This window comes from Nannospalax galili, unplaced genomic scaffold (genome assembly GCF_000622305.1).
Source record: "Nannospalax galili isolate Female #2095 unplaced genomic scaffold, S.galili_v1.0 scaffold408, whole genome shotgun sequence".
NCBI lineage: Eukaryota > Metazoa > Chordata > Mammalia > Rodentia > Spalacidae > Nannospalax > Nannospalax galili.
In genome coordinates, this window is record NW_008358662.1 from 289,725 (window position 1) to 298,997 (window position 9,273).

The 9,273-nt window shown below is 43.1% G+C and overlaps 1 protein-coding gene across 3 annotated transcripts in view; it reads right to left on the reverse strand.

Moving 5' to 3' along the window:
* The window catches only part of Wdr33 (WD repeat domain 33), a 130,528-nt gene that overhangs the window by 112,260 nt on the left and 8,995 nt on the right, over positions 1-9,273 (reverse strand). The gene's annotated exons all lie outside the window — the stretch shown is intronic.

The window sequence follows — 9,273 nt, forward strand, 5'->3', positions numbered from 1 at the left end:
TTGAGACAGAGTCATCCTACAGCCCCAGCTAGCTTAGAACTCATTATGTAGACCTTGAATTCAGAGATCCACCTGCCTCTCCCTTGGAGTACTGGGATTAAAGGTGAGCACCACCATGCCTGGCCTATATGCTGTATTTTTATTTTATTATTTTTTATATGTATGCAGGTATTGCCTGCATGTAGGTAAGTGCACTCATGCAATGCCCGAGGAGGTCAGAAGAGGCTGTCAGATCCCCTGGAACTGGAGTTACAGACAGTTGTTAGCTACATGTGGGTGCTGGGATTTGAACCCAGGTCTTCTGAAAGAACAACCAGTGTTCTTAACTGCTAAGCCATTGCTCCAGGCCCCCTATATGCTGTATTTTTAATGGTAGCTTGAAATATATGTTATCTCCACCCTAGCAGACTGACTGTCATAAATAACAGAAATGTGTTTTCTCAGTTTTGAAGGACTGGAATGCAGGAGAGTGCCAGTGTAGTCAAGGAGACTCTCACCCTAGCTTGAAAAGAAAACAGTAAGCTGTCTGGTGTTTCTCTCAGCAAGGATGCTAGTCCTCTCCTGTGGAACAGCATCTAAATTATTTCTGAAAGGTCTTATCTTCAAGTACTTCCACAGTTAAGAGCTAGGTCTCCAACATACGAATTTTAGGAAGGCACACCTTAATCTATAACATTATTTTAGAACATAACATAACCAATTCAGATGTGGTAGTTCATATCATAATCCCAGCATGCAGGAGGCATAGGCAGGAAGATGATGAGTTCAAGGCCAGACTGGGTTATATACTGATTCTGTCTAAAAAGACACAAAAGAGGGGCTGGAGAGATGACTCAGCAGTTAAGAGCACTGATTGCTCTTGCAGAGGACCAGGGTTTGATTCCCAGCATCCACATGGCGGCTAACAACCAACCATAACTCCAGTTCCAGGGGAATCTGACACCCTGGATTGCACTTATATACATGCAGGCAATCCATTCACACACATAAAATAAAAATAATAAAACATTTTTAAGAAACAAAGGGAAGAAGAGAAGGAAAAAAAGTACTCAAAAGAGTTGATCCTGGGGCTATCTAGAGAGATGGCTCAGTGAGTAAAGTACATGCTACACAAGCCTGAGGACCTGAGTTCAGAACCACAGCCACCAGCATAAAAAGACTAGGCTTGGAGTCAGGCCTGATGGCACACACCTTTAATCCCAGCACTCCCAAGGCGAAGTAGAGGCAGGCAGATCTTTGTGAGTTCAAGGCCAGCCTGGTCTACATAGTAAGTTCCAGGCCAGCTGGGACTACAGGGGTTCACAGGACGTGCCCACACACACACCCTGCCGTGGACACCCAGGAAGGGCACTCAGCAACCTCATGTACTCAGACTAACCCACTCAGAAGTAGAGAGCTGAGGAGTACTGTTAGTCCAGGGTACCCTGCAGGGAGGAGCTTATATGCTGCCCACAGTGGAGAGGAATTTGTGCCAGCCTGATACACTGTGGTTATTATGGTGGTGGATGGTTCCACAGTGCCACACACCACACATAAAACTTGCCCAAGACCACCCAGGGTTCAGAGGATCGCACCAGTTCTGGCCACAGGAGTAAGGATTTGAGTCCCTGAGGAACTCTGAACAGCTCCACATCACAGTGGGTATAACTGGAAATACCACTATAAAAAAAGGTGAGTCCAAAACTGTCCTTCAAAGCTCAGCCCCAAGCGAGGCATGGAGGAATATGTCTTTAATCCCAGCACCCAGGAGGCAGAGACAGGCAGATCTCAGATCAAAGCTCTACATAGTAAGTTCCAGGCCAGCTGGGACTACAGGCAGACCCTGTCTGAAAAAACAAAGAAAAAGGGCTAGACTTGGGACCAGGGCAGCTCAGCAGGTAATGCTCTTGCCACCGAGACTGACTGCCCGAGTTTTGATCTGCAGCACACATGGTGGAAGGAGAGAACCAACTTCCTAAAGTTGTCCCCTACCTCCAGATGAACACTGAGGTACACACATGACCACATGCACATTAAATAAATATAAATTTAAAAAAGAGTTGGAGGCAGTAGAATATATCCCAATGGTGGGAAGGTAGAAAGACATAAAGCTAGGCAGAGTGGCACCCGCTTTTGTTCCAAGCACTTAGAAGGCAGAGGTAAGCAGTTCTCTGTGGCCTGGTCAACATAGCCAGTACCACCAGGTCTACATAATGAGATATCTCAAAAATAAGAAGGCTGGAGAAATGGCTCAGCAGTTAAGGGTACTGACTGCTCTTGCAGAGGACCTGGGTTCAATTCCCAGCACCCACATGACAGCTAATAACTGTCTGTAAGTGCATTTCCAGGGAATCTGATTCTCTCTTCTGGCCTCTGCGAGCATTGCATACACATGGTACATTTCCATACATTCAGACCAAACACTTGTACACAAAAATAAAAATAAATTTTAAAAATAAGAATGAGGGGCTGGAGAGATGGCTCAGCAGTTAAGAGAACTGATTGCTTTTGCATAGGACCGAGGTTCAATTCCCAGTACCCACATGGTGGCTACAAACTGTCCTTAACTCCAGTTCCAGGGAAATCTGAAGCCCTCTTCTGACTTCCGCGGCACTGCAGGACATGGGTGCACTGACATACACGCAGGCAATATACTCATATATATAAAATAAAAATAACAAATAAAATATAAAAAAATATTAAAAAAAAAAAAAAAAGAAGGTAGACAGTGATAGAGGAAGACACCCAACACTGACCTCTGGCCTCCATGCACACACACCAGTCCCTACACAGTCACACAAAGAATAAAATTTTAAAAGAGGCTGGAGATATGGCTCAGGGTTAAGGGCACTGGTTGCTCTTGCAGAGGACCCAGGATGGGTTCCCAGAACCTACTTGGGAGGCAGAGGCTGGTGGATCTCTGTAAGGTGGAGGCCAGCCTGGTCTACACAGTAAGTTCCAGGCTAGCTGGGGTTACAGGGACACCCTGTCTCAAAAACACACACCAAAAAAAGATATTTAATCTTTTTAAGCATTTAAAATCAAAAAGCTGGACCAGGCGTGGTGGCCCATGCCTTTAATGCCAGCACTGGGGAGGCAGAGGCAAGAGGATCAGGCCAGTTGGGGCTACAGGGACAAAAAAGCTAATGATGAGTTGGACCTGGTGCTGTAATCCCAGCACTTGGGTGGCTGAAGCAGGAGCACTTTAAGTTCCAAGCATCCAGACTACATTGGCATAACCAAGTAAAAATAAAAATAAAATAACAGGAGCAGGAGCAATGGGTCAGCAGTTAAGAACACTGGCTGTTCTTGGAGAAGACCCGGGTTCAAATCCCAGCACCCACATGGCAGCTAACAACTATCCGTAACTCCAGTTCCAGTGGATCCAACAGCCTCTTCTGTCCTCCACAGGCATTGCACAACACGGGTGCACTCACATACATGCAGGCAACATACTCGTGCACATAAAAATAAGTAAAATATGTATTTTTAAAAAAAGATATGAAAGGCTGAGAAGGATTTAGCCTGCACTTTTTGAATTTTATATCCTGCATCTCTATTATCCTCCAAAACAATAAAATGATTTTGTACATAAAAATTCTAATTTTAAGAGCTTTAATTTATGTACAAAATGATTTTGTACATAAAAATTCTAATTTTAATTTAAGAGCTAGGCCCAGGTGCTCACCTTTAATCTCAATAATCTGGAGGCCGAGAGGCAGAGCAGCAAAGGCAGGCAGATCTCTTTGAGATTGAGACCAGCCTGGTCTACAAAGGGAGTTCCAGGCCAGCTGGAGCCATAGGGAGACCCTACCTCATAAAAACAAGGGAGGGGGGCTGGAGTGACAGCCCAGTGGTCAAGAGCACTGACTGCGCTTGCAGAGGACCCAGGTTTGATTCCCAGCACCCACATGGTGGCTACGAACCATCCTTAATTCCAGTTCCAGGGGAAAGCCCTCTTCTGACCTCCGAGGCATTGCAGGACACGGGTGCACTCAAATACATGCAGGCAATACACTCATACACATAAAATAAAAATAATTAAAAAAAAAACGAGGGAGGGAGGGACCACACAATTTAGGGTCAAGGAGATGGCTCAGAATGTAAAGGCACTTGCCACAAAAGCCAAGGTTTTTTGTTGGTTTTAGGAGGCTTTTTTGAGACAGGGTCTCACTATAGCCCTGGCTGGCCTAGAACTTCGTATATACAACAGGCTAATCCTAATAACTCACAGAGTTTGACTTGCCCCACCTCTTGAATGCTGGCATTAAAGTTGTATGCTACTATATCTGGTTTGACAACCCGAGTTTGATCTTTGGAACCCACATAAAAGTGTAAGAAGAGAACCAACTCTTAAAAGTTGTCCTCTGAGAGGCTAGAGAGATAGTTCAGGTTTAAGAGCACTGGCTGCTCTTGCAGAGAACTTAGCTTTGGCTCCCAATACCCACATGGCAGCTAATGTTCATAACTCCAATTGCAGGGGTCTGACACCCTTTTCTGGCCTCTGCAGGTCTGTATGCACTACATGCATGTGGTACAGTTACATGCACACACTACATGCACATGGTATAGTTACATACATGCACTACATGCACGTGGTACAGTTACATACATGAAGGCAAAACACTCATATACATAAAATACAAAAATAAATAAAAAGAAAATTTTAAGCATGACATGGGTACACTTACACATAAAACAATAAAAAATAAATTTTTAAAAATATTATTTTTATTTTATGTGTATGAGTGTATGGCTTACATGTATGTGAGTGCACCCGTGTCATGCAATGCCGCCGAGCTCAGAAGAGGGCTTCGGATTCCCCTGGAACTGGAGTTAAGGACGGTTTGTAGCCACCATGTGGGAGCTGGGAATCGAACCCGGGTCCTCTCCAAGAGCAGTCAGTGCTCTCTCCAGCCCCCCAAAATATTTTTTTTTATTTTTTTAAATGTAAATTAATAAAAAAGTTTTCCCATCTTGCCAGATAGAAGAAAAGGCTGAGAAATCAAACACTAAGAAGAAACCAGGAGCAGATAAAAATACTTATTGCCATTGTCATGGTTAACAAGGGTACCCCTAATTCTAAAAGCTCAAGAAGGGGTTTTACTCTATTCCCCAATTTGAGCCCATCTAAACGATTTTCGGAGATGGAGAATGACCGGCAGTAAAGGCCTGTTAAGGGAAAACTAGTTCCTTCTGGTCAAGACAATGAAATCTATGACCAGCATGGAGACCTAACAATCCAGATGGGTGGGTCCAAAGCCTCACTAATTGACCATCCCACAGGAAGGAGAGACCACCCCTAGGAAGATGGGCCCACTTTAAGCAATGCTAAAGAGATAGGCAGAAGTTAGTCCTTTCATGAGAATTTCACAGAATTTCATAGCATTTCACTTACCAGGCCTCAGCCATGCAGCTTCCTAAATTCACTGGCTTTTCTGAGTTATTAAACATAAAATTTTTCTTCTTTTTATCTCTGTTCTAAGCAGGCTTTCCCTAATGCTTTGGCTTCCTTACTTTCTCTAAAGCCTCATTCCTGGCAAGAAAGATGGCAAGCTGACTTCCCTGCTATCTTAACTCAAATGGCATGGCTTTTTCTCACCTCATTCTCTTCCTCTGGGCAGCTGCTTGTTGATTTACAGCTTGCCTGCCTAAGGGTTTTTCTTTTAAACTCTTAATAAAATTGTCCTCGAGCTTCAAAATAGAAGATAAAAAAATAAAATGTACCACCAGGAGCCAATTGCATATGCAACTGTACACTGTGTGTATAAATTTTACTCTCCATTCCTTACAATTTTAGTTTTCCATGGTTTTCTAAATATTTTATTTATTATTTTTATTTTATGTGTATGAGTGTACTGCCTGCATGTATGTGAGTGCACCTGTGTCGCGCAATGCCACAGAGGTCAGAAGGGGGCTTCGGATTCCCCTGGAACTGGAGTTAAGGACGGTTCGTAGCCACCATGTGAGAACTGGGAATTGAACCCGGGTCCTCTGCAAGAGCAGTCAGTGCTCTTAACCGCTGAGCCATCTCTCCAGCCCCAGTTTTCCATTTTTTAAAAATCTTTGTAAATGTTTCCAATCCCTTCTAAATAACCCTAAGTATTTCACTATTTAATATTCCTTTATTGGACACCTGAACTGTTCTCAACTATATTCTACTAAAATCAAATAGAGGGGCTGGAGAGATGGCTCAACGGTTAAGAACACTGGCAGTTTTTGCAGAAGACCCAGGTTTGCATCCCAGCACCCACATGGAAGGTAACAACTGCAACTCCAGTACCCAGGGGATCTGACAGCCTCTTCTGTCCTCCACCGGCATTGCATGACACAGTGTACTTACCTATATGCAGACAATACACACACATAAAATAAAAATAATACATAAAATACTTAGCCAGGTGTGGTGGTGCATGCTTTTAGTCCCAGCACTGGGGAGGCAGAGGCAGGCGGATCTCTGTGAGTTCAAGGCCAGCCTGGTCTACACAGTGAGTTCCAGGACAGCTGGGGCTACAGAGAGACCCTGTCTCAAAAAGACCAAAAAAAAAATCAAATAGAACTGATGGTATTTGTGCTATCTAGTACTACCAACAGCAAAAAGGCTGTGATGTGCCTTAATGGGAAAAATGTAATGTTAAATAAGCTTGGTCAGGCAGGTGCCATTATGATTAGCACTTTTAGTTCAATTTTAATGAATCAACAATAATTGGGGGGGAAGGATCCTTTAAACAAGAAAATGCATAAAGTCAGTTGGCAAAACCAACTAGCTGACCAAATGTCACCAAATGCTTTTAGGAATCTAACCCTGTACTTCCTCTTCAGCAGGGCCAGAGAGATGGCTCAACAGGTAAGGGCACTTGCAGATGACCCTGACAACCTGGGTTCAATCCTTAGAACCAACACAGTAGAAAAGATAACCAACTCCCAAAAGTTGTCCTTTGACCTCAACATGAAACACATTCTTTCAAACACATATACAAGGGGTTGAAGAGATGGCTTAGCAATTAAGAGCACTGGCTGCTCCTGCAGAGGACCCAGGTTCAAATTCTAGCACCCACATGGCGGTTAACAACTGTCTGTAGCTCCAGTTCCAGGGGATCCAATGCCCTCTTCTGTCCTCCAAAGGCATTCATTTCATGACAGGGGTGCACTTCCATACATGCAGGCAAAACATTCATACACATAAAATTAAAAATATAATAAAAGCCAGGCGTGGTGGCGCAGACCTGTAGTCCCAGCACTTGGGAGGCAGAGGCAGGTGTATCTCTGTGAGTTCAAGGCCAACCTAGTCTACGTAGTGAGTTCCAGGACAGCTGGGGCTATAGGGAGACCCTGTCTCAAAAAGACCAAAAACAAGAAACAAAATAACAAAATAAATAAATAAAACACATATATACAAATAAATGAATAAAAATCTTCAGTAGTAGACTCCCCCTTTAAGTCACATGTTAGAATTAAATTCAATTTCAAAGTGGAAAAAAGAAAGTTCAAGATACAGAACATACTGTACCACTTTCACTACTCTTCCATCCCCAAGCACTGGGAAGTGGAAACATTGCTTAACATTGCTCAAGTGGAGAGAAAGGCAAACTAGGAAACAGAGGACTCTATTTTAAGCTCTGGTGATTCCCTGCTTTGTCTGGGTCTTTGTTTCCCACATCTCTAAGATGAAGGAGCAGGGTATCCCACAATACTTAAAATTTCCAAAACATAGAATGACTGTAATTTATAATCTTTTATTAAACAGTCAAGGATAGGCCTGGTATAGTGGTGTACACCTTTAATCCTAGCACTGGGGAGGCAAAAGCAGGTGATCTCTGGGAGTTTGAGGTTAGCCTGGTCTAACACTGTCTCAAAAAACTAAAACCCAGGACCAGGCGTGATAGGGCACACCTTTAATCCCAGCACTCGGGAAGCAGAGGCAGGCAGAGCTCTATGAGTCCGAGGCCAGCTTGGTCTACATATGAGTTCCAGGATAGCTGGAACAAAAAGACCAAAAAAAAAAAAAAAACTAAAACCAGGGTCTGGAGAGATGGCTCAATGATTAAGAGCACTGGCTGTTCTTGCAGAATTCAAATCGCAGCACCCACATGGCAGCTAACAATCATAATTCCGGTTCCAGGGGATCTGACACCCTCTTCTGACCTCTGCAGGCATTAATACTCTTACACACAAAATAAAAATAAATAAAGCAAAAAAAAAAAAAGTGTTTTAAACTAAAACCAAAACCCAAACAAAAACAAAAGCAAAACAGAAGCAAATATATACAAACATTCAGAAAATGCTTGCTAAATGGCAAAAAATTAAGTCATTATTCTAACTGTAGCTAGAGAGAGGCTTGGTGGTTAAAAGTACTTGCTGCTCTTGCAAAAGACCTGGGTACAGTTCCCAGCACCCACGTGCCTCTCACAACTGTCTTTAACTCCAGTTCTAGGGAATCTGACCACCACTTTTGGTCTCCATTGGTGTGGCATGAACGTGGTAAACAGGCAAACACTCATATGCATTAAGGAAAATCTTAAAAATAAAAACCATTACCGGCCAGGCATGGAGGTGCATGCCTTTAATCCCAGAATTTGGGAGGCAGAGGCAGGCGGATCTTTTTGAGTTCGAGGACAGCCTGGTCTACATAGTGAGTTCCAGGACAGCTGGGGCTACAAGGAGACCCTGTCTCAAAAAGACAAAAAAAAAAAAAAAGTTGTCTCCAGATGTTCCTTTATATGTATAAATTTCAGGAGGAAAAATCATATAATAATTTAATGGAGTCATGTGAGCAGCCTACAAAAAAAATTTAAGGAACTGGGAGTGATGGTGCACACCTTTAGAAGTTCAAGATTAGAAGTTCAAGGATAACCTCAACTACACAGCAAGTTTGAGGCCAGCCTAGAATACACAAAGACTTTGTCACAAAAAATAAAAAGGATGGGGTTAGAGAGATGATGGCCCAGTAGTTAAGAGCACTGGCTCTTCTTCCAGGGGAATCTCACACCCTCTTCTGACCTCTGAGGGTATTTCAAACACACAATGCAATTATATGCATGCAGACAAAACATACATACAACATAAAATAAAAATAAAATTTTTGAAGTCTTAAAATTTTTTTTTAATTTTATGTGTATGCGTATATTGCCTGCACGTAGATAAGTGCACCCGTGTCATGCAATGCCTGCAGAGGACAGAAGAGGCTGCAGGATCCCCTGGGACTGGAGTTATGGACAGTTGTTAGCTGCCATGTGGGTGCTGGGATTCGAACCCAGGTCTTCTGCAAGAACAACCAGTGTTCTTAACTGCTGA